The sequence below is a fragment of the Helianthus annuus genome, chromosome 9 (genome assembly GCF_002127325.2).
Source record: "Helianthus annuus cultivar XRQ/B chromosome 9, HanXRQr2.0-SUNRISE, whole genome shotgun sequence".
Taxonomy (NCBI): domain Eukaryota; kingdom Viridiplantae; phylum Streptophyta; class Magnoliopsida; order Asterales; family Asteraceae; genus Helianthus; species Helianthus annuus.
Genome location: NC_035441.2, coordinates 22093376 through 22118269, shown reverse-complemented (window position 1 = coordinate 22118269; position 24894 = coordinate 22093376). Strand labels below are relative to the sequence as shown.

The following is a 24894-nucleotide window of genomic DNA, read 5'->3' as shown; positions in this document are numbered from 1 at the left end:
ACTTCTTTTACCGCCCATAACGCACGATGAGCAAGCTCAACAGGTAAATGACATCTTTTCCATAGACCAACCGATACGGTGTGGTTCCAATAGGCGTTTTATATGCCTTACGATACGCCCACAAAGCATCATCCAACTTAGTGGACCAATCCTTGCGGTCGGGTCGCACGGTTTTTTGTAAAATCTCTTTTATTTGCCTGTTGGACACCTCAACCTGCCCACTCGTTTGTGGGTGATACGGTGTAGCGATTCGGTGGTCAATAACAAAACGTTTAAGCAATTTTCCAAAATGAAAGTTTTTAAAATGTGACCCCCCATCACTTATGATCACACGAGGGATTCCACATCGCGAAAATATGTTTGTTTGGACAAATTTGCAAACAACTTTATGGTCATTCGTCTTGGTGGCAATCGCTTCTATCCATTTTGAAACATAATCCACGGCCACCAAGATATAATAATTTCCCAACTAATTAGGGAATGGGCCCATGAAGTCGATTCCCCAAACGTCAAAGATATCAACCACGAGGATCGGCTGCATGGGCATCTCATTCCGTTTTGAGATACTCCCTAATTGTTGACATCTAACACAATTCTTTGCAAATTCAGCTGCATCCTAGAAAATTGTAGGCCAATATAGCCCACACGCGAGCACTTTATGCCCGATTTTCTGTCCGCTGAAATGTCCACCACACGCTGATGCGTGCAACAACTCCAACACACACTTTATCTCCTCATCTGGAATGCAACGTCGGATTATCTGATCAGCTCCAACCTTAAAAAGGTCAGGTTCGTCCCAAATGTACGTTTTAGCTTGAGCTATGAACTGTTGCTTCTTCTTTTTGGGCCAAAACTCCGGAAGATCACCTGTAACGGCAAAGTTAGCAAAATTAGCAAACCACGGTTTAGTTGAAACAGATAATATATGTTCATCAAGAAATGTTTCATTGATTTCAACATCCGGTGCATCTATCTCATGCACCACCCGTGATAGATGATCTGCTACGACGTTTTCACTACCCTTCTTATCGCTAATTTCAAGGTCAAATTCCTGTAATAACAAAATCCATCGGATTAATCTTGGTTTAGCGTCCTTCTTCTCCATGAGGTACCTGACAGCACTATGATCAGAATAGATAACAACTTTGCTACCCCACAAATAAGACCTAAACTTATCCAACGCATAAACAACTGCAAGCAACTCTTTCTTAGTAGTGGTGTAATTCAATTGAGCATCGGAAAGAGTTTTGCTTGCATAATAAATAGCCACGGGTTTCTAATCAACCCGTTGTCCCAACACTGCCCCCACCGCATAGTCGCTCGCGTCACACATGATTTCAAAAGGGAGCGACCAATCCGGTGATTTTAAAATGGGGGCTTCAATCAATTTTGTTTTAAATTGTTAAAAGCTTTTATGCACTTTTCATCAAAAACAAATGGCACATCTTTTAACAAAAAGTTGCATAGCGGTTTTGTGATAACAGAAAATCCTTTGATGAACCGTCTATAAAACCCGGCGTGTCCTAGAAAGGAACGGACGCCCTTAACATTAGTAGGAGGCGGTAAAGTAGAAATAACCTGAATTTTCGCGTGATCTACCTCAATTCACCTACTTGAAATCACGTGTCCCAACACGATCCCCTCTTGAACCATAAAATGGCTCTTTTCCCAGCTTAAAACTAAGTTAGACTCGACACATCTTTTTAGCACCTTTGTTAATTGATCTAAACACAAATCGAAAGACGTACCGAAAATGGAGAAATCATCCATAAAGATCTCGAGAGAATCCCCGACCATATCTGAGAAGATACTCATCATGCACCTTTGGAAGGTGGCCGGGGCGTTACATAATCTAAATGGCATTTTCCTAAATGCGAAGGTGCCATAAGGACACGTAAACGTGGTTTTCTGTTGATCCTCTGGATGTATCGCAACCTGGTTATATCCTGAATAACCGTCTAAGAAACAATAAAATTTCTGACCTGCGAGTTTCTCTACGATTTGGTCTATGAAAGGCAAGGGGAAATGGTCCTTTGAAGTTGCAGCATTCAACTTCCGGTAGTCAATGCAAATCCGCCACCCGGTTACAGGCCGAGTGGCAATCTGTTCGCCATCTTCACCTTTGACAACTTGTATCCCTGCCTTCTTTGGTACCGTTTGAGTTGGGCTGACCCACGTGCTATCAGAAATAGGATATATTATACATGCATCCAGCCACTTTAGTACCTCTTTCTTCACCACTTCCCGCATATTCGGGTTCAGACGTCTCTGTGCATCCCTCGCCGGCTTTGCACCTTCTTCGGTGATGATCCGGTGCATCACTATAGATGGACTAATCCCTTTTAAGTCTGCAATCGTCCATCCAATTGCCGCCCTATACTCCACTAACACCCTCATCAAAACCTTTTCTTGAGCTTTTGTCAAATTTGCTGCAATGATCACCGGAAGGGTGTCATTGTCTCCCACAAAAGCGTACTTGAGGTGTTTCGGCAGCTCCTGCAGCTCTACTTGTGGAGGTGATTCCAATGATGGCTTTAAATGCGTATCGATGTGCTCGGGCAGACTTTCCACTTGATGAGTCCAAGTGGGTCTCCCGTCTTTAATTGCCATCACCTCCAATTCCTTTTCAGCTTCATTCAAGCATTCCGATAATTCAGCCTGTTCCCTGTCACAAATAACACACGTCTCTGTTGTGTTTACCCCATTTTCATGAGGATGACACTCGTCAATGATGTCTGCCATAAAGCATTCATCACTAACCAGAGAATAAGATGCACGGGAAAACACATTTAATTGAACTTTCCTATTACCAAAGGTCATGTCAACTGTTCCATTTCTGCAATCAATTAAAGCGTTAGCAGTTGCTAAAAATGGTCTACCAAGTATGACATTAGGTTGTTTAGTTTTATCAATTGAGACATAGTCTAAAACCAAGAAGTCAACTGGGTAGTAAAAGTCCTCTACTTTGACAATGACATCACACACGATTCCCCGGGGTAATTTCAAAGTCAAGTCGGCCAACACTACTGTGGTGTCGGCTCTCTGTAACGGTCCGAAATCGTATTGATCATAAAGACTCCCCGGGAGAATACTCACACTTGCTCCCAAATCCAGCAGTGCCCGGCTCATTTTAAAGTCACCCACTTGAATGGGTATTAACGGAGCACCTGGATCTCAGAGTTTAGGAGGAATGGCACCCGACAAAACGACACTAACATTTTCGGTTAAATCGATTTTCTTTGGAAATTTGTTTTGCCGCTTTGGGTGCACATGTCCTTCAAATACCTCGCGTAAGCCGGAACCTGTTTTATCGCATCTAACAACGGGATATTGATTTTTACTTGCTTAAAAACTTCCCACATCTCTTCCTGTTGTGGGCCTCTTTTAGTAGTTTTAGTTCCCGGTTCTACCAAAGCTTGAGGAAACGGGTTGGTTTTAATTCCCGCACCCTTTTCCGTAGCCTTGGTTGATGCGTTTTCTAATACCCTATCATTAGTTTCTTGAGAAGTCGTTTTATTCGCTTTCGTAGGGCTGACAGGTTCAGGCTCATGTTCCTCTTCCTCATTTTCATCCCAATCCTCCACCACATCATCAACAAATTGTGGTGGAGCGCCAACCTTATTATCATACACTTTACTAGAACGAAGTACACTTACCTGGTTTACACGTGCATTCTTGGTAGCTGAACTACTGCTTTGATGTTGCGGGTTGACCGTGGTGGTACTTGGCAATTTTCCGGGGTCTCTTCTCAACTGGGCTATATCCTCTGCTAATTGCCCCAATTGCTTTTGCATTGCTGTAGAAGTCTTATCTCTCACCTCATTTTCCTTCTGAATATCTTTCATGAACGACATGATTGCATCCAGCTTTGAATCACTCGAATCGCCTGCCCCACCTGAAGAATAACTTTGCTGGTTACTTTGATTCTTCCAACTCCCTTGATAATTGCTTTGATTTTGCTGTTGGTTGTTGGCTTTAGGCCCTTGATTATATTGGCCCCGATTCTCGTAACCTCCTTGTTGGTAATTTCCTTGCCGATTCTGACACTCTTGACCTCCTTGGTTAGGTACCTGAAAATTGGGGTTCAACTGATTAGCAGAATTACCATAACTAAAATTGGGGTGGTTTCACAAACCTAGATGATATGTATTTGATTTCATATCATATTGCTTTCGTTCATCGTACAATTGATTCACTTCATCAGTCTGACCACCCAACACAACACACTCTCCGACTTGATGCCCAAACTCTCCACACTCAGTACATACCGCAAATGTATTGGCGGTTTTAACTTCACCTCCCTTTCCGAGATTCATTTGAGCTACCTGCCGCTCAAGCAATAAATTTTGGTGCCTCAACTTCTCGACCCGTTCCTCAGCTTCATAATCGACTGACTTTGCTGAACTTGATCTTGCCCTCCTGCTTGATTGTGTCTGTCTCTTTGAAGTGGCACTTTGTCTCTCCAAATACGCCCAATCCGCAGCTTCTGTATTTGTGAGAAACGTACCATTGCTGATGGCTATAAGATCTCTTACATCATCAGGAAGTAGCCCATCATAAAACACCTTAATTAATTCCCATGTCTTAATTTCATGATGTGGGCATTTCCTAAGCAACTCCTTAAACCTTGTGAACGCTTCATGGAACGGTTCCCCTGAATGTTGCTGGAATGCTCTGATTGCATCTCGAGCTTCACTGGTTCTATTCATGGTGTAGTATTCCTCCAAAAACACAAACTGCATCTCTTGCCAAGTGTATATACTACCTGGAGGTAATTTGGCGAACCAGTGGTGTGCTTTGTCTTTCAAGGTAAATTGAAACAACATTAACTTTACTTCATCCTTTGTAAACCCCGAAACCCCAATTGTTTGGCAAATTGAATCAAAACTTGCAATGTGCAAGTATGGTTCTTCGGACCTCTTTCCATAAAACTCTGGCAAATGGCCTAAGTATTGAGGCCTCACCTCAAAAGGTCTGTTATTGTTTCCAACTGGTGTGACTATAGCCGACGAGTTAGGCACTACAACTGGTCGACAGTGACCTTCAACGCCTTGAATTAGTGCCCCTTGAACGACTTGTGGGACACCATCCACAAACTGTATCTGATCACCCCTAAACCGATTATTAGCTCTTTGATTTCCCGCATTAAACTGCGGAACTCCATTATGAACTTGGTTTTGTGGAATCGGCCGCTGGATGTGATTTCTTTGGTTGACTTGTTGTTGTACTGGGTGTCCTTGATTCACATTGTACCCCTCATCGTATCTGTAATCCGCGTACCTCCCATCATACTGATTCTGATAATCATCTTCTTCCCAACCAGATTCCCAAGTATACACACTGCCTTCTCTGTGTTGGAAACCCTCATCATACCCGTGTTGATGCTGTGGTTGGTTGAGACGAATAATTTCCCCATGTCGGAGATTCAGATTTCCCGGTTGGTTTTGTGGGCCTGGGTTGAATTGTGGAAATGGTTGTGGTGGTGGTTGATTCTGGTTTTGGTTATTGGGCTGGTTTTGGTTTTGAGGGATTGGTGGATTTGGAATGGGCGGGATTGGTTCGTTTTGTGGAGCTTGGTTTTGTGGCTCTTGGTCAGCCATCTCGTTAGCTGCTTGTTCAAGGTCTTGAGCAACTGTTGACGACTAAGCTTTAGCTTTCACTGCTGAACACGGCCCGTGTCCAGTTACCTGAACTGGGTGTTTTTCTGCAGGTGGCTCAGCACGGGGTCGTGTTGGTTGGGCACGGCCCGTGTTGAGCCTTCTGTGATGGAGATTTGTGTCGGGTCGCTCTGTTCTTCGTGCATGGGTCCATTTTCCTCGTTCCCCTTTTCATCCATTACCACCATGAGTGTGTTTTATTCTGCAAAATAAAACTAAAAGATAAAACTAAACTAAGGATAGTTCCGCGGAATGCCTCCGTGGTGCGCCATGTTTATAAGGGTCCTTGGCTAGACCCGATTCGAGGTTATATATTTTCTGAGTGGGATGCCTGGCGTCCCATGTTACACCGTCGGAGAGCAGCATCCAAGCTCGAATCAATAACCTTCATGTAATTGACCGGGTCGTCGTCCTCTATTCTCTTCCCAACTCCGAATTTCACTTCATCATCCCCATACCTCAAGGTGAGTGTCCCGTCATTCATATCTACCACTGCTTGGGCTGTGGCAAGGAAGGGTCTCCCTAGTATAAGGGGGACCTCGGTGTCTTCCTCCATATCGAGTATGACAAAGTCAGCTGGATAAACGAATCTGCTTACCTTTACCAAGACATTCTCGATGACACCTTGTGGGAATTTGACGGATCGATCAGCGAGTTGTATGCTCATTTTTGTAGGGCTCGTCGTTCCCAAGCCGAGTCTTTTGAACATTGATGAGGGCATGAGGTTAATGCTAGCCCCTAGGTCGGCTAAGGCATTGCGAACGGGCGATTCCCCTATTGAGCACGGAATCGTGAAGCTTCCGGGATCGATTTTCCTTTGGGGAAGTTTATTTAGCACAAGGGCAGAGCATTCTTCGCCTAAATTGACTAATTGCAAATTTTCAATTTTCTTCTTATGCGTAAGGAAGTCCCTCATGAATTTAGAGTATTTGGGCATTTGGGTTAGGACTTCGATAAAAGGAATATTGACATGCAATTGTTTTAACAGACTTTCGAATTTTGCGAATTGCTCATTTGTCTTTTGACGAATTAACCTACCGGGGTACGGAACTCGAGGAGCCTTGGTAGGCTCTGGTGATGGAGGAGAGTTCTTCTCCTGCAGAGGTGTCGGCACTGTTTCTTCCGTTGGCGGTGGCACTTCTGCAGGCCCTACGGTGCGGTTTCGTAGTGTGATGAGGTGAACTTGCGCCTTTGGGTTTGTTTCGGTATTGCTAGGTAATGCGCCTTGCGGTCTCTCGGAAAAATTTTGAGCTATTTGATTTAATTGTTTTTCTATGTTTTGAATGCTAGCTTGTTGATTTCTAAAATTAGATTCTAATTGTAGAAATCTTTCCGAGTTTTTCTTATCAGTGTCAGAGACGAGGCGAGATATAGTATCTTCGAGCCTTTCTCGTCCACCTTGTTGCTGAGTGAAATTTTGTGACTCATTTCTTGGTTGCTGAAAGTTTGTTCGTTGGGTTTGTTGGTTACTACTATTGTCGGGTTCCCTCCAACCGAGGTTTGGGTGGTTTCGCCATCCTTGGTTGTAAGTTCCCGTTGGGGGACCCGACGGCCTAGGTCTATTATCAATGTAGTTTACCATTTCTTGTTGATCGTCCGTTTCTTTCATGCAACTCCAATTTTCATGTGGCCCACCACATCCTTCACAAGCCATAACCGAGACTGTTTTTGTCATTTCTATTTTTTTTTTATTTTTGAAGAAAGGGCCTCGATTTGGGCTTGTAAAGAAGTGCTTTCGTCGACCTTATGGGCGCCCGGGGCGATAGACTTATTTCCCCGGGGGGTATGCCATTGAAAATTGGTTTGAGCAATTTCCTCAATCTGATTATATATTTCGTGTGGGCGTCGATTACCTAAAAGTCCCCCGGAGCTAGAATCAAGTGTCTGCCTAGTGTGTGGCAACAATCCATTATAGAAAGTGGATACTTGTTGCCATATTGCGAGGACGTGATGGGGACACTTGCGTAATAGCTCCTTGAACCTTTCCCAAGTTTCATATAAGGATTCCCCGTCCTCTTGTGAATATGTATTAATTTCAGCCATTAACTTAGCAGTTTTAGCAGGAGGGAAATACTTATATAGAAATTTTTGGGCTAGTTCATCCCAGGTGTTTACCGATCCAGCTGGGAGGGCGTTGAGCCAAGGTTTCGCTCGGTCTTTTAGTGAGAAGGGAAACATACGGAGGCGGATGGCGTCGTTTGATGCTCCATTGATCCGAAAGGTATCACATATTTCCAAGAAATTAGTTATATGTAGATGGGGATCCTCGTCCGCAAGCCCGTGGAAGGTTGCGGAGTTTTGGAGCATTTGTATCAAATGTGTTCGAAGTTATTGGCTTCGACATTCGGAGCATTGATAGCGGCGCCTAGATTACCTACGGTGGGTCGTAGATAATCCATAAGGGTACGTTGGTCCGCCATTGGAGGTGGATCACCCGAAACCTTCTCTTGGTTTTTGGCTTTTAACCTTTTTTCTGAGAAAGCGTTCGGGTTCTTCTAGTGGTTCTTTTATGTCTTAATTGGAACTGGAGCTAATACACTACGTGAGGTTGGCGTCGGGTTCCAAGTCCTGCAATAAAAACAGAAAAGAATGTTGGTCAGAAGGTTCACCACGGCCCCGTGTTGAGCGAACACGGCCCGTGGTCGGAATTTCAGTGATTGTTTTCCAGATCCCAGTTACTGGAAGTTGGACACGGCCCCGTGTTGCACCGGCACGGCCCCGTGGTCAGCCTTCTGTAACTTGGAAAACAAAAACTGCCAGTAACGATGTTGGGCACGGCCCGTGTCCGACCAGGCACGGCCCCGTGCTGAGCTCTGCAGAAGCTGAAAATCTACGAAAAATCCTAAAAATTAAAGAGAAAAATAAAAATATGACTAGGCCGTTGATTCCTAACTTTCTTAAAGTCCTTGTGTCCCCGGCAGCGGCGCCAAAAACTTGATGTGCGTGAAGTGTGTTATATTTTAGATGTATATTTAAGCCCTTTTTACACTTTTAGCCAAGTTTTAAATTTATAAAACACGATATTCACTAACACTAAACACACATATGGGCAAGTGCGCCCATCGTGGACGTAGTATAGTGTTGGTAAGATACCGAGGTCGTCCAAGGACACAAGAGCTTTTAATACCGGTTTATCCTCAACGTCTAATCAAATCAAAAAGTGAGAAAAATGTTTTAAACTAAGAAAAATAAAAACTAACTAAATGTTGAAAAATAAAATAAAATAAAAACAGATAGACAAGATGAATCACTTGGATCCGACACGTGTGTTAGTATAACCTTTGATTATTTTCGCACTTTTGCACTTGTTTAAGAGATTATCTTAGTTATTGTAGTAGGCCCCTCTTTTGAAGGCGACGTTACCCTCAACCCAGTAGTTTGAGTCAGCAAGGATACAATCCTAAAGGGTCGGATTATTGAAAGATAATGAATTAAGTTATTAATGCAAATTGTGGTAGGCCCCGCTTTCGGCGGTGACGTTACCCTCGGCTAAGTAGTCTGAGTCAGCAGGGATACAGTCCTAAATAGCCGGGTTATAGTATTAATAGTAGTTAACTTATGAGGGGGTCAAAGAGTTTGGATCCCCGCCATCCAATACCTATGGGCATTGAAGGAGATCCTACTAAATTTGACCCAGGTCCCAAGCAGGACCTCTAAACGCTGAACAAGGGCAAGACCCTTACCAGACCGTTCCCTTAACCCCCGACCAGGTAGCCAACATACCTCCATATAGACCGTGGAGATATGAATGGTGAAAATCTTTTATTTTATATAGACAGTAAAATAACGCCAAGACACCACGGACAAACGATAACGAAAGATCACCTTCAACATAAGTAACTAGTTATTAAAGTCATTAATACAAAACCAAATAAAAAGTGCAAAAGATTAAAAATAAAAAGTATTATACTAAACACTTGTCTTCACCAAGTGATGTAAGAGACTTAGGCAAACATGGCCTTGATTGTCAAGAACTCTTACGATCAATCTTGGATCCCGAGACGACTCACACACTCTACGATGGACAATGGATGATGGTGGTGGATGATGGTGTTATTGTGGTGGTGGGTGGTGGATGGAGTGTGAGAGAGGTGGTGTGCCAAGGGATGAGATGGAATGAAACCAAGCACCCCTATTTATAGGCTGAACAGAAGGCTGGGCACGGCCCCGTGTCCGCTGGACACGCCCCCGTGCCCGTCTGACACTCTCTCTCTTCATTAATTGTAATTCGCAACTACAATTAATGCGCCTGCTGTACTTTCACCACGCCCCCGTTCCCGCTGGACACGGCCCCGTGGTGGGCAATGGAAGCTTCTACTAGTTTGTCTTTTCTGCTGCTTCTTGGGCACGGCCCCGTGTCCGCTAGACACGGGGCGTGTTCAGTCTTCTGTTTTCTCTTCTTTGCCTTGGGGGGTGCCGTTGAGGGTCCGGGCAGTCTACTTTTATTCCTTTTCTTGTATTTATGCTAGAATTAGTTGTCTTTTTGCTTCTTTTGTGATTTTGAGCTCATTTCATCCTGAAAATACAAAAGAAAGACAAAAACACTCTTTTTCCAACATTAGTACTTAAAAAGGGTTAGTTTTATGCCTAAATTGATGTGATTTATATGTTGCATTTTACACACATAATTAACGGACAATATATTTGATTGCAATGATCCACGATCGAAACCAAAAGATTGATGCAAATGAATAGTAATCCAGTTAATTACCAATTTTAGATTTCATAAACATTAACAGGTTCAATGATTAAAGGTTTAAAACAATGACATCATAGAATTTAATCCCGGTTGTTGATGAACAAACCAAATAATTGATGAACACGAATGAATACGATAATCAAATAATGTTTAATCAAAACAAAAACAATAGGAACGACTAACCGAAAGTTTAATCGAATCCTAATCCAAAAAGTTGTAACAAAAATCAAACCCAATGTTCAAACATAAACCCTAGTCCCGGAGACGGTCACAGGAAACCTAGCCGCTCATGACGTTCGAACAACCTTCAAAAGCTTGAGATGAGAATGAATTCATGATTGATCTTACTAAAGATGTGGTATGATAATGATGTTCATGATGTTGAGAGCCAAAAGTCTCCTATCTCCTGCTTCCAAAAGTCGATGATGCAGCCGTCCATGATATTGATGATGTATTAAAGGCCCAAATATTCTAGTCTATGGCTGCCGACTTTGGTGAGTCCAGGAGCCCAAAAATTATTGTCAAAGCTGCCAAATCATGATAGTGGGCTATCCCCCCTCTGTTTGCTGCCAATTGTTCAAATAGAGATCAAGCCCAAAAATAATGAAGGTGGCCCATTTAGGAGCCGAACAATTGCGTAATATGGCTCCCTAAAAAAATCGATATGTTCTGCATGTGATTTCCGTAAGCTGCATGTTCGAACCGTAAACCTCAAGTCACACTTGCTGTGAAATTTGTTTCTTTTTGTGCATCTCCAAAATTTATGTATGATGTGACTTAGCTCCCAATGTTACCTGCCGCCAAAAAAACTCCACTGATGCATGCGTGTTGACTGCCTTTTTACGTGGATCCCAAAAGAAGTAGCCGCCAAACATCCCTGTGCATGTATAATGATCTAGCAAACTTTGAATGACTGATTTTTTTATCAATTAAATAATGGATGACACTAATACGTTATCTCCATCCTGCCACGTGAATATTGGCTCCATGATTTCTCCCTCAATTGATGCCTCATGTGCATGTATAATGATGGTGATGTTTGATAATGAGGGAAGATTGATGTCATACCAAAGTCTCGAAATCTGTAACATCACATGGCTGCCTCTTCAACAAAATTAATGGTATGATTGATATTATGTGATGATGATAATATCATGATTTCATATCTTTTAATGTTTACTCAAAGGAAACAATCCTCCACTCCATCTCTAACCCGGTTAACTTCCCCAAATTAAGCAATTTAACCTGCATAGCCACAATTTCTCGTAGTTAACTTATTCAATGCATATAATTACTTAAAATCGAACGAAACACACAAACTAGACACTTTAAAGCTCGGGTTTCACCCTCTTCATCAACCACTTCCACCCCAGAGTTTTGTGTTGCGCATTTTGCATCACGTTCAAGTGTCTTAAACCTAACACCGTTGACTATGCAAGCAGTGTAAGTGTAAGCAGTCATTTTCGCACAAATTGAAAGAGCATACAACTACGGGTGGAATTCTGGAGAATTTTGTGTTTTCATCGAATGGACCTAACAAATATAGAGTAATAATGTTTGTTATATGTGTATTACCTAGCAAGTGTAGAGTAATGAGTGTTATATATGTATTATACCTTATGGAGAAACCATCCCGGAAATTTGGTTTTAAGATGATCTTGGGGATGTGTATGTTTGAATTCACTACATTGATGACAAATATAAGAAAGGAATGAAAAATACCAATTAACAGATTATGAAAAGTTAAAGATAGAAGCACTCACTTCATGTACTCCCTAATTTCTGCGCAGTTTTCGAGGACAAACCATTCCATCTTGCTTTTTTCGATGAATGATAGATATTTGTCCTTTGTTGCGGCAACAGGACGACATTTGGACTCAAACACCCATAACTTTCTTTTTTCAATAACGACATCATCGTTTCTATCTGGGCGATTGAACTTAGTCTGAACATCTTTAAGGTACATTGAACAAAATGTTAGAGCTTCTTCAAACACATAACCTTCAGCTATACAACCTTCAAGCCTTGCCGGGTTTTTGACATAGTTCTTTAGTTTTTTCATGTACCTTTCAAATGGATACATCCATATAAAAGCTACTGGACCTCCCGCAATCGCTTCATCAGGTAAATGCACAAGTAAATGAACCATAATGTCAAAAAACGCAGGTGGATAGATCATCTCTAACTTGCATAAGATGGTAACAATGTCATCCTTTGCTTTCTTCATATCATCCATCATCCACTGATAGTGTTCTAGAGCAAAGTTGCTTAAAGAACATACAAAGGTCTACTATTGGTGTAGATGTATCTTTAGTCAAAAGCCCTCTAACCCCAATCGGTATCAAACGTTGCATGAGGATATGACAGTCATGAAATTTCAACCCGGTAATGTTAGCATTGTTTTCTGTCACCCTCTTACTGATATTAGATCCAAACCCATCTGGTAATTTAACATTTTTTATAAACTGACAAAAAAGTTTTCGATCATCGGACTTGAATGAGTACTTTGGGTGGGGACTTAAGAACTTGCCACCCGATTGTTTCAGCCATTGTGTCGGCCGAATGTTTAGTTTTTCCAAGTCGGACCACGCATTTGGCGTGTCTTTGCTCTTATCGTTCATTAGAAGAGTACCGAGCAAGCTGTCGCACACATTTTTCTCTATATGCATTACATCTAAGTTATGTTTCAGCTGCCGAGAAGACCAATACTCAAGGTCAAAAAATATGCCTCTTTTGGACCAGTTCAACTCGAAATCTGACCGGTTTATCCTCCCACCTCTAAAATCTGGATGCTTGCCTGGTAGACGATTAATTAAACGACCGAGTTGAGCTTCTATGTCAGCTGGGCTAAACTGTCTCGGAGGGTCTCGTGTCTCGGGTCTCCCGTTAAAGTCGAGACTTGTTCTCCAAGGATGGTTGGCATATAAGAACCGGCGATGACCAACATAAGCACATTTACCAGTTACACGTATTGAAGGAGTGTCTTGGTTATAACTTTGGCATGCCATGTAGCCTTGTCCGCTCCAACCTAATAGACTACTACGGGCTGGAAAGTCATTTATGGTCCATAACAACGCCGCCTTCATTGTGAAGTATGTGTTTGTTGCTGCGTCTTTAGTACGTACACCTGTCTGCCATATCATATCTTTCGCTATGTGCCTTGAACAATACAAACGTCGTAGTCTAGGTGTCAAAGGAAAGTATCGTAACACCTTACGAGCCACCTTCATGCCTTTTGTGTCTTTATCGACCCATCGACTCTCATTACAAACGGGACAATTTTGCAAGGACTCGTTTTCTTTCCAAAAGAGAGCACAATCATTTGTGCACACATCTATCATCTCATATGCCAAACCAATCTTCTTAAATGTCTTCTTAGCTACATAATACGAAGGGGGAATCTTGTTGCCTTCTAGCATTGACTCTCGCAACAACGAGAGGAGTCGATCTACTACTTCATTTTGCAAATGGTACGTATCCTTTATATTCAAAAGCCTTGCTAAAAAGTCGATAGAAGAAAACTTGGTATGTCACACCCCAACCGATGGCGGAAACATCGGGATGAGACGAACAAATTACTCAAAACAACATAACACTAAATGTGACAATATAAATTAAATCATTTTATTAAATTCTAAAGTAATGTACATTGTCTGAAATAAACAAACATAAATTCAAACATTGTTTAATTGCTAAAATGGGTTTCTAGGTTCATCCTAGCTTGTTTTCTTGATCACTTCGTCTAACAACCTGCAACATGTATTAAAATAACATCAACAAAAATGTTGGCGAGTATACAAGTTTGGTATGTAGCATAATAGAATAAAATGTTTAACGTGCTCATATCCAACATGAATACAATGATACAAGTTACTACTTTGCCATTCAATATCGTTCAACATCGTTCAATATCGTTCAACATCGTTCAACATCGTTCAAATATCGTTCAAATATCTTTCAAATATCTTTCAAATATCGTTCAAATATCGTTCAAATATCGTTCAAATATCGTACAAATATCGTTCAACTTCACAATACCCCAAGACTGAAGGGCATTGAGATTAACACGTTCAACTTGCATAGCATAAGAGATTAACAAGCATCAAATTGTTTCATGTTTAAATGCGGATAGAGTGTGATTAAAACAAGACTCAAGTGTTGTGTAATTTGAATATGGAATACATGTTGCACCCAAATGTGTTTAAAACGAAAATGGGATCAAGTATACTCACATTGGTTGCGTTGCGATTTCTTGTAAGAATGTACGAGTAAAGATTAGGAAACCAAGAGAATGAACAAAGCAATTAACCTAAGTGTAAAATACCATACAAGAGAAGGATTACTAATATCTCTATATTAGTTATTTATGTACCGAGCTCGTTATTAATATTTAAATTATAAAATAAAATAATGTAAAAATAAAAGGGTTAAAATATATTGTTAGTTCACGTTTTTGTTTTTTTTTTATGAAAGAATTACTTACTTTTAGAGTTTTAGAAAAAAGAAAATAAGATTTTAAAGGAAAAAAAATTAAATAAATTTTGTTTAAATAATAGTGGATTTTAAAAGGGTTTTTTTTAAGAAACAGGATATAATGGTTTTTGTTTGTTTTAAACATGGATAGGTTCATCTTCTTTGTAAAACAAACAATAGAACTGATAACATTTACTGTGAACGTGTTTTTTCTTATACATAAAAGAAATGAAAAGCAAGGAAGGGTTTCATCAACAGTGAATAAATGAATAAGAAAATTATACCGAACAGTTGAACGAAACTATGTGAACTCCGGCGAACTTAGTTACCCATCGGCGTCTCGATTTACTCTGGAGAACCTTCGATTACAACAGGCAAAAAGCTTGGGACTCCGGCGACACTCCGGTCGTCTTCTCCGACAGCGTCGGACACCAAACAAAAGGATGTCGTGAGTTCCGAGTAACGACTTCGGCCAGAGTTTGAGTTCCAGCGACGTCTCCGAGGTTGCAGGTTCCTCCGGCGTTGCTCCGGTTTCTTCGGTGAGGTATTATCGAAACAGAATGAGAGTGAAAATGAAAAGGTGAGGGGGTGAGGATGTCTGAAACGGAATTGTGTCGAGAATGGTTGTGAGGCTCGGTTTATATAGTAAACCGAAGGCGTCTTGTAAGTTTGGAAATGGTCTCGTAATCTTGGAAAATCGATCATGATTGATTCGAATAGGGGAAACGTGGAATTATGGGATGTCAATCCCAAGTAATCAGGTAATCAAGCAAAAAAGGAAACCCAGCTGGTTTCTTCGCGTGCACAGTAAGTAGCGGCAATCAAGTTTTAAAAGGAACAGTTAACTGTGTATATAGTTAATTAGTTTCCATAATTAACACCCAATGAAGTGATGGTGCAGTGGTTAGGCTCGCTGTTTGTTGTCTTGAAGACACTTGGTCGAATCCCGCGGTCTACAAATATTTTCCTTCTTTTAAATTTTGAGTTTTTATAGGTTACAATTAGCCCCCCCTTAAGTATACTAACGGTTCTAATGGAGGTTTAACTTAGATTAACGGAAACTCTAACTAGCTTATATTAACGATTTTAAATTTTAGAATATTTGTTTAATTATTAATTAACTAGTTATAAATATATATATATATATATATATATATATATATATATATATATATATATATATATATATATAGGATTAGGTTCAAACGTGAACAAAATTCCAAGAGTGAACTACGTGAACTGATCTGGGCCCTTGATTTGTATGATATTGAGATTAAAGTGAATGGCATGATGGTAATTATTTGGTTAATTTTTTCTATTTAATTAAATACATAAGGGTATATGTGTAATTACATAATCAAAAGAAAAATGGAAACCTAAATTGTTTCCATTATTTAAAATCCAATCATATCAATTATTTTGTTTCTATCATTCTCAATAATAACAGATCTGCCGTCACCATACAAACATGAAACACACCATTCTCGTTCTTCATCGTACCATCCTGACGAAGAAAACGATGTCGATTACCGGTATACCGGCTCAATCGCCGCCGTTAACACTACTCCGAGGTAATTTACGGCGACTCCTACCACAATGAATATCGTCGTCGCGTTTTCGGTGACGTCAGCGGCAGCGAAGCTGAACAGATCTACCGCCGACGATACAAACAGGAAACACACCATTCTCGTTCTTCATCCTACTGTCCTGACGTAAATTTTTGAACGGTGTTCAGGGCTTCAATGTTGGTAATGTTCACTGTTCAGGGCTTCAATGTTGGTAATGTTCACTGTTCAGGGCTTGAATGTTGGTAATGAACGAAAATTCAAAATCAATATAATATTCTTTATTTCATATCCAAAAGATTGAAGTTTTGAATTGTAAGATTGAACGGTGTACAGGGCTTCAAATAAAGAATAGGTCTTTATATAATATTCTTGATTTTTTAATTTTATATAATATTCTTTATTTTGAAATAAAGAATAGGTCTTTATATAATATTCTTGATTTTGAATTTTAACAAATCTATAATATTCTTTATATAATATTCTTGATTTTGAATTTTCGTTCATTACACAATCTTGAAAATTCTAAAATCAATATAAATTTTTGAACGGTGTTAAGGTTGAAGTAGTTAATCGGTGTTCAGGGCTTGAATGTTGTGATGTTATTCTGTTTTTATTGGATTGTAAGTATGTTCTTGAATCAATTCAGATTCAGAGTACACGTGTGTACGTTTTAGTTTGAGTGTGTTATTTAAAGAATAGGTCTGGGCATACTGCTGTGTTCTATTCACGCCAACAAGACAATACACATGTAGTAGGTTTTCAAAATACACATGTGTACTGGTTGCCCGAGATTGTGTATTTAAAAGTCCTGTTTTGTGAGTTTTTTTTTTCAATTTTTCAATTTTGCTCTTTCTTTAACGCGATGTACACATGTGTATTCTGATTTTGCTCTGTTTTTAATGCGATGTACACATGTGTATTCTGATTTTGCTCTAATTTTAACCCAATGTACACATGTGTATAGCGTCTGCTTTTGTGATATCTCATATTTTTTTGTGTATTGAATGTGTGAAGTTGTTGATGTACACTTGTGAATTATGCAAAGTATTAGTTGCTGAGTTTTTTTGTGCTATTATAGGAGATGTTAACGAGAAAAGTGGAGATGGAAGGTCGATAAGGATGATTCACGTATGAGGTCGATAAGGATGATTCAACATACAACGTGGCGAATAGTTGTAAAAGATTATGTTTTTTGTTTTTTCGATTATGTTGGGTTTATTCTTTTTACGAAACTGGAACTTGTAATTATATGTTTTTTTTGTTTGGTTTGGAAATCATTATGGAAGTTGTAATTTGTTAAATATAAAATAGTTTTACAGGTATTGTTTCTATGTATGTATTAGGTAGCTAATTACACATATGCACGATGCTGAGTACACATGTGTACTGTTCTATTTATATCCAAGTATACATGTGTCTACCGTTGAAATATGACGGTTACGTGGATCTTAAAAATCAAAATTTGAATTCTGGTGATGAAATCTGAAATTAAAATTGAAATCTGATGATTTGTTGTTTGTTTTGATAATTATCTTATTAATAAATAAAACATAATGTGGATAATGAATTTAAATTAGGAAAGATGTAACCTAATTCAATTATTAAAATAATGATTTAAATCTAATTTTTTATATAATTACAATCCTACCCTTAACAACTAAAAAGGAAATCAAGGGTCCAGATCTGTTCACGCAGTTCACTCTTGGGAGGTTGTTCACGCTGGAACCCTACCCTATATATATATATATATATATATATATATATATATATATATATATATATACTAGTCGTTTACCCGCGCGATGCGGCGGAAAACATATCACTTAGGTTGGTGAGTATAGGGCTATGTACGGGGCGGTTTGGTTTTGACCACAAATCAATTTCAATGGCTATAAATCGATTCCTAACGGCATTATAGCTGTTGGAATCTCCAACAGGTGTTGCAACATTTTCTGTAAGTTACCCAAATGAACCGGTTACACCCCACCCGGAATCAGTTAGAATCGGTTTCTGTATTTTTGGTTTAAAATCGGGAAGGAACTGGAACCGGTTCCTACAAGAATCGGTTCCATTCAAACTCAGTCAAGAACCGGGTACGGTTAGGAACCGGTTCCGGGCATAAAAAAAACCCGATTTGCCCATCCCTAGTAACGCCCCGCGCATTAAATATGACGTGGACTCATGAAGCCCATTAAATACCACTCGGCCCCAGGCGTTATAAAAGCCTTGCGTTAACGCGTTAAAGGAGTAGAGTTAGCTGTCGCCGATGGTTACAACTATTTAAACTAAACTAATAATACTAAAATTAAATGAACAGTATTAAAATAAAGAAAAAAAATGGGTGAAGCCCGTAAAACGGGTTAAACTATTTCACTGGGGTAAGGTGGAGTAAAAAGGATAAAATTAGACTTGGCAAACGGGTCGGGTTGGGTCGGGTCATGGGTCAAAACGGGTCAATTATAAAAAAGGGTTGTTTTGGTTCAGGTCGAAATGGGTCGGCTCGGAACGGGTTCCAGGTCAGGTCAGTGTTTTTTTACAATATAACTTTGGTGATCATACGGCCCGTAAGTACTGTTGTAAATAAAAAAAGGTTCAGAATTTTGAGAAAAAGTGATAGGGTTAAAACCTTGGGGAGAAAGAAAACTAAGAGATAGAGAGATATTTGACTCAAATTCTGCTTGATTTCATTCTATACGTAACATCCACATAAATAGATAGAAACTTACATAAGACACCCCTAAACTACTAATAATTAGTAAAATACCCCTAAACTATTATTCTTCACGTAACAATACTTCCCCCTTAAAAGATTCTTGACCTCAAGAATCACAAAATAGAGAAAAAAAAATGCAGCATCCATGAGTTCTTTTGAGTCAACTCATTCCAGGGTGGACGCCATTCGGTCCTTCCAATTGCAATCGGAGAAATCCTAGCGATGCGCCATGGCGGGCGCCAATCATTTACGGAACTTGCCTTTGCCTTTAAACAGGCACCAAAAAGATTTGTGGGTGGGGTAATTTTTGTAGCAGTGGGTTTGGTACCTCCATTCAATTCCCCCCCCCCCCCCCCCCGTAAACTTCTCTTCTAGGGTTTCATTGTTAAGAGCCTGTGTTTTCGCCAACCCATACGCTTCGTGCAAAGTATGTGGCTTGAACATTTTAACCGGGCCCGGATGTCCGGCTTGAGGGCTTTGATATACAAACTCACGGCCTGGGTTTCACTCAACGTCACCTTGTTTAATAACGAATCAAAAGCGGTGTTCAATTCCTGTAACGTACCAGTTTGCTGTAGCGAAGCCATCTCTTCCGGTGGGTCTTCAAACAACGCGTCGGAGAACTTGGGAAACTCGATTTTTCCGATCCGAAAGGGTTTAGAACCCCTGGAATCGTTGTCTGGACCGGAGAAGGATCCAAAAGAACTGCCGGACGACTAAGATCTGACCCGCACAGCCTTGAGGATTTCCTCCTGCTGTTTCGAAGCCTGCTCCTGCTGTTTCATCAAAGCCGATAACGCCGTCTGGATCTCGTTGATGACCCTATCGTGGAACTTCAGTGTGTTATCAATCTCATTGTTACGGGTGTTCATCATGGCGGCGGCAGAAGAGCTCCGATGAGGTATCGGCTGGCTCTGATACCCTTGATAGGGTTAAAACCTTGGGGAGAAAGGAAACTAAGAGATAGAGAGATATTTGACTCAAATTCTGCTTGATTTCATTCCATACGTAACATCCACATAAATAGATAGAAACTTACATATGACACCCCTAAACTACTAATAATTAGTAAAATACCCCTAAACTATTATTCTTCACGTAACAAAAAGATAGGAGGTTGAGATGTGAACCATGCCAATCTACCATGTTTAAGGTTAGTAGCAATGCCAATCTTTTCACAGTATCAAGTTTTCTAATTCTATTTAACTATCAAATAGATCTTCCAACACTAAAAGAGCAAAAGCGGGCAGACCTCAATGTATATTGAATACTATCAGAAAAATTAACCCACTATTTTCCAAAAAACTATAACCTAAAAGAACAAGTTGGGTGTCCTATTTCTTCTTAGGCTATTAGCATATGGTAATACAGTACAGTAAAAAAATCACTATACATTATACAACATATAGAAAACCAAAAAAAAATTGAAAAATCATTCCTATTGACCTATTCTAATCTACTTTCAGGATAAAGGGATATACCCATTCATTTCTTAATTCCCTTAAAAATATTCTTTGGCTATGGCAATAAACAGTAAGCAATAAGGAAGCCCAGTTTAAAAGTTGCATCTGTGCGCTTACAAACTACAAAGATATTGTTCCGTTTAAAGCACAGACACACATCAAATCCATCTATCAAATTCCAAAACAACTCCCCAAAATCAAACAAATTGACAACAAAATTTAAAACATTTACACAGACACACATCAAATCCATCAACTACGGCGCTCATGAAGTGATGATGATGCCTTCACCGGAAAAGATGTCGTCGTTGATAAAGATCATGTCGCTGATGAAGATGCCGGCGGAGGGAGGGGGTTTGTGGCGTAGGAGACGACAGAGACGCGGAGACGGTGGTGGGTTTGTGGCTCGAGCGAACCCACTGTTGTGACCCCATTGCTCAAGTTCCTAGACTCTTGTTGGCTCGGAGTATAGCTGCTGTCTGAGGGTTTCTGTATCTGAACCGGGTCAAGAACCTTGACCCCTTGTTTCCCCAGTTGCTGCACCTCTTGTGGCGAAACTATTTTAATGCACCATACCCTGCTCACAAACTCCCTGTTCATAGAGAAAAAAACACCACATGATAACAGGACGTAGGTGTTTGTAAAATCATATAGGCGAACCCAAACCAAATTGATACTTATTAGAGTAAAAGGCCATTTTTGTCCTGGAGGTTTGGCTAGTTTTGCGACTTTCGTCCAAAGGTTTATTTTTTCTCCGACTATCATATTTCTATAATTATAAATTAACTAATTAGTTCGGGTGACCAAGACATTGACTCTTTTGACCAAGCTAGACCGCAGTAGCACCGCTGTAGCCACCATTGCTTGGCGACCAGCGGCTGTCTCTGTCGATAACAGCCACCAGAATTGATTGTAACAACCACGAGCCATTGATAAGTTCTGAACCCCAAGATGAATACTTAACAATAGAAACGTGGTGAATAATTGGTAATCAGGACTATAACAGTTGGAACTCACTTTATGCATTAACAATACACTTTTGGACCATTTGGTGACCCCCTAGTACCGAATATTAAAAATGAACAAACCACATACCTGTTTTCGTTCTGTGTACTGGAGCGTACCTCGATCCAGGTGACTATGATCCCAGCCGCTCTGCCTCATAGTTTCATATTTTTCACCCGTTTGGGATATACCCTGCATTTATGTGAAGTTTGAGCATGTTAATGGTTGTTTTTGTTCAAATAAACTTATAATTTATAAGTATACTTATTTAATTTACAAACATAATCTAGTTTGCTTACCTACTTTTTGTTTCAACTATCCCCATTCCCATTTAGCTTCTGACAGACTCAGGTAGAGAAAATACAACAGAAGAAGTTGCTGATCAACTACAATCCTGGCATTTAAAATGAAATATTATTAGTTTTTTTATAATTGATAGTCAAATACTTGGTTTTAAAAAGCGTAAGGAGCAAGGTATTACTACCAAAACTGACTGGGATCGGCTTGGGGTCAATGCATAATAACAACATCAGATATGCGCACTGCCAATATCAAACCAGTAAGTTAACAATACAGGTCAATGAACAATCAACCTTACAAAAACATTTTATCAAATGATTTGTCACCTATTTAGATTAAAATCTTCAATCACGACAGTAAGCATAACAACTGAATAAACTCAAAATTTACCTATGAAGATAAGAGGGCATAATTTAATCCTTTATGGTGTTATCATTATTGGTATGATACACACATTCAAATCGAAAGCCAATGACATTTAATTGCTGAAGACAAGCAAATTATATTATAAGGATTTGAAACGTATTAAGGAAAAGGTTAAACAAACCTCTTTTCACACCCGTCTAAAAGCGGCTCAAGTGGAAGCAAAGAACGAACAGATAGAATCAGGCCCTTAATGAAGTCTTCTGGAAACTTATTGTGAATACATTTGATTCCCAGGATGACACCAATTGTAGCAGCATCTTTCTTAGTAAGCATGCATATAGGCTTACCGTAACGTCCACCCACATCAATTAAACAAACCTGAAAAATATAAACATAAAGATAAGGTTTAAAATAAATTCATGCTCAGTCTGGGCCTGAATTATATTCATATAAGTCCAGTTGGCTGATAGCTGCAAGATACACATAATAATTCATTTCAGAGTAAAAAAACAAACTTCTTTACGGAAATAAAACCCTGAATTAAAGAGCATATACCACATTTGTCATCTTCAATTCATAGCATGCCCGTTAAAGGTGGAACTAAAGAGGTTGACTTGCCTAGGCTTCGAACAAACCACATGATTCATCTTTGTTAAGTTATGTTTTGCAACAAAATCATCACCTGTTCCAATAGAATCGTAAGAATTAAATCTGTTAACTTCAAAAGCTATAATAAAACCCTAGATCTTAGACAGGGAACAAATTTGAACTATTTTAAATCATTCTATCGAATTACTCTACAAGATATGAAATCCACAGTGACTAGATCGAACATCAAAACCGGTTGGTTACCCTCCAACACCTGATCCACCATAAATCCCCTTTTCTTACTATGAATCGAACCAAAACTCTTCAATCAAAAACAATTAAATTCAAAATTTAAACCATGGGTCGACACAAAAATCAACTAAATAGTCGATTAATTACCTTATACCAGATCTAAAAGTTTGACCGTATTAGGGTTTGTGAGCCGCAGATCTAAAAGCTCAGTTGCACCTCTTCTCTGTTGATCTGTGGTGAACACATGTTAAATCATCAAATTTTCAAAGGAAATAACCACAATCAACAATAAATCTTACCTTATACCAGACCTGAATGTTTGAACGCATTAGGGTTTGGGGGCCATAGATCTAAAAGTGTCAGTTGCACCTCTTCTCCGTCGATCTGTGGTGAACACATGTTAAATCATCAAATTTCAAAAGAAATAACCACAATCAACAACAAAGTTACCTTATACCAAATCTGAATGTTTGAACGCATTAGGGTTTGGGGGCCGTAGATCTAAAAGTGTCAGTTGCACCTCTTCTCCGTCGCACACACAGCACCTAGATCTGAATCTCTTGGATCTGAATCGCTTGGATCGTGCGAGAGAGAGAGCAGATGGAAAGGCGGATCTGAATAGCTTGAATCGCGAGAGAGATAGCAGAGAAACCCTAGATCCAGATCTGGATCTGGAATCGCCAGAGAGAGACACTGGTGAGATGTGAGTTGTGAGAGAGATGAGAGAGAATGAAGGGGAAAGGTGGATCCGCGTGAAAACAACATCATCCGTCAGATCACGATCTGTGTGAAGACATAAAAGAAAATGGATGTCTGATGATGGATCCGGGTAAAGGGTAAAAGTTTTGGAGGGCATAATTGGAATTGTAAATTATATTGTGCTTTAGAGGGTTGTACAGCATGCTTTAGGGGTGTTTTAAGGGAATTTTTATGGATTTTTGAAGTCCTTTGGATATGCTTTATAAAGTAGTATATATATATATATATATATATATATAATATTTTGGAAATATATTAAACGAATAAATAAATGAATAACCATTTTTGTAACCGAGTTAAATTAGGACGAAAATCTTTAAACGATTATTCATTTCGCGAAAAAAAAATTTCCGGTGGTTCAAGGTTAGGATTCGAATTTCAAAACGGGTCAGATTTTGGATATCCATTTTTTTACGGATGTTACAGTCTCCCCTACTTTAGGAGATTTCGTCCTCGAAATCTAAAAGAAAAACTTTTGAAAAGATGACATCTAAAGATTCAAAAGAAAGAATAGATGAGAGTTTGATCATAATGTTTTGTTTAAGAAAATTGTTTTCATGAATGCATCATATAGCACCTTGTTTCACATAGTATAACATGAATTTCACGTAGTGTAACATAGGTAACGAAAACATCGTAAATTTAGTTTGTTCACGAGATATTATTATTATTTGTTTTAAATTGCGAAAATAGTGCAATTCGTGTCTCCAAGATTAAAATGAAAGTAACGTTCAAATATAAAGTTTCATTTAGAACGAAAAAGAGTTGGCAACTACCTCTAAGGTAAGGAAATCACCCCTAGCTCATTGGTGAAGTTGAAAATTGAGCGAAGCTGACCGTCAAGGTAAGGAAATCACTCCTATCTTGATGATAAACTTCCATTTTTGGGAAATATGAGTATCAGCATAAAATTTAAAACAATTCCCATGACATACTTAGTTAACAAGATTAACGTATCACGGGCATGTGAATAAACATGTCAACCCATCGTGTACCGCAAAGTTGACTACCCAACAGCGTCACAACGAAGAGGGTGTAATGTTGTTAATTT

General features: G+C 39.5%; 1 long non-coding RNA gene, 1 other non-coding gene and 1 pseudogene across 2 annotated transcripts; 1 reads left to right on the top strand and 2 right to left on the bottom strand.

Moving 5' to 3' along the window:
* Nucleotides 1–7: 7 nt before the first annotated feature.
* Nucleotides 8–3129, bottom strand: LOC110875393 (annotated as a pseudogene).
* Nucleotides 3130–7599: 4470 nt separating this feature from the next.
* On the top strand, nt 7600–7706 carry LOC118482460. Its single transcript, XR_004868495.1, has one exon. It is a non-coding gene; the product is annotated as a small nucleolar RNA R71 (small nucleolar RNA).
* A 14886-nt stretch (nt 7707–22592) lies between these two features.
* LOC110874170 lies at nt 22593–23617 on the bottom strand. Its single transcript, XR_004866608.1, has 5 exons — nt 23535–23617; nt 23384–23468; nt 23232–23315; nt 22800–22926; nt 22593–22622 (listed from the first exon to the last, which is right to left on the bottom strand). It is a non-coding gene; the product is annotated as an uncharacterized LOC110874170 (long non-coding RNA).
* Nucleotides 23618–24894: the final 1277 nt, after the last annotated feature.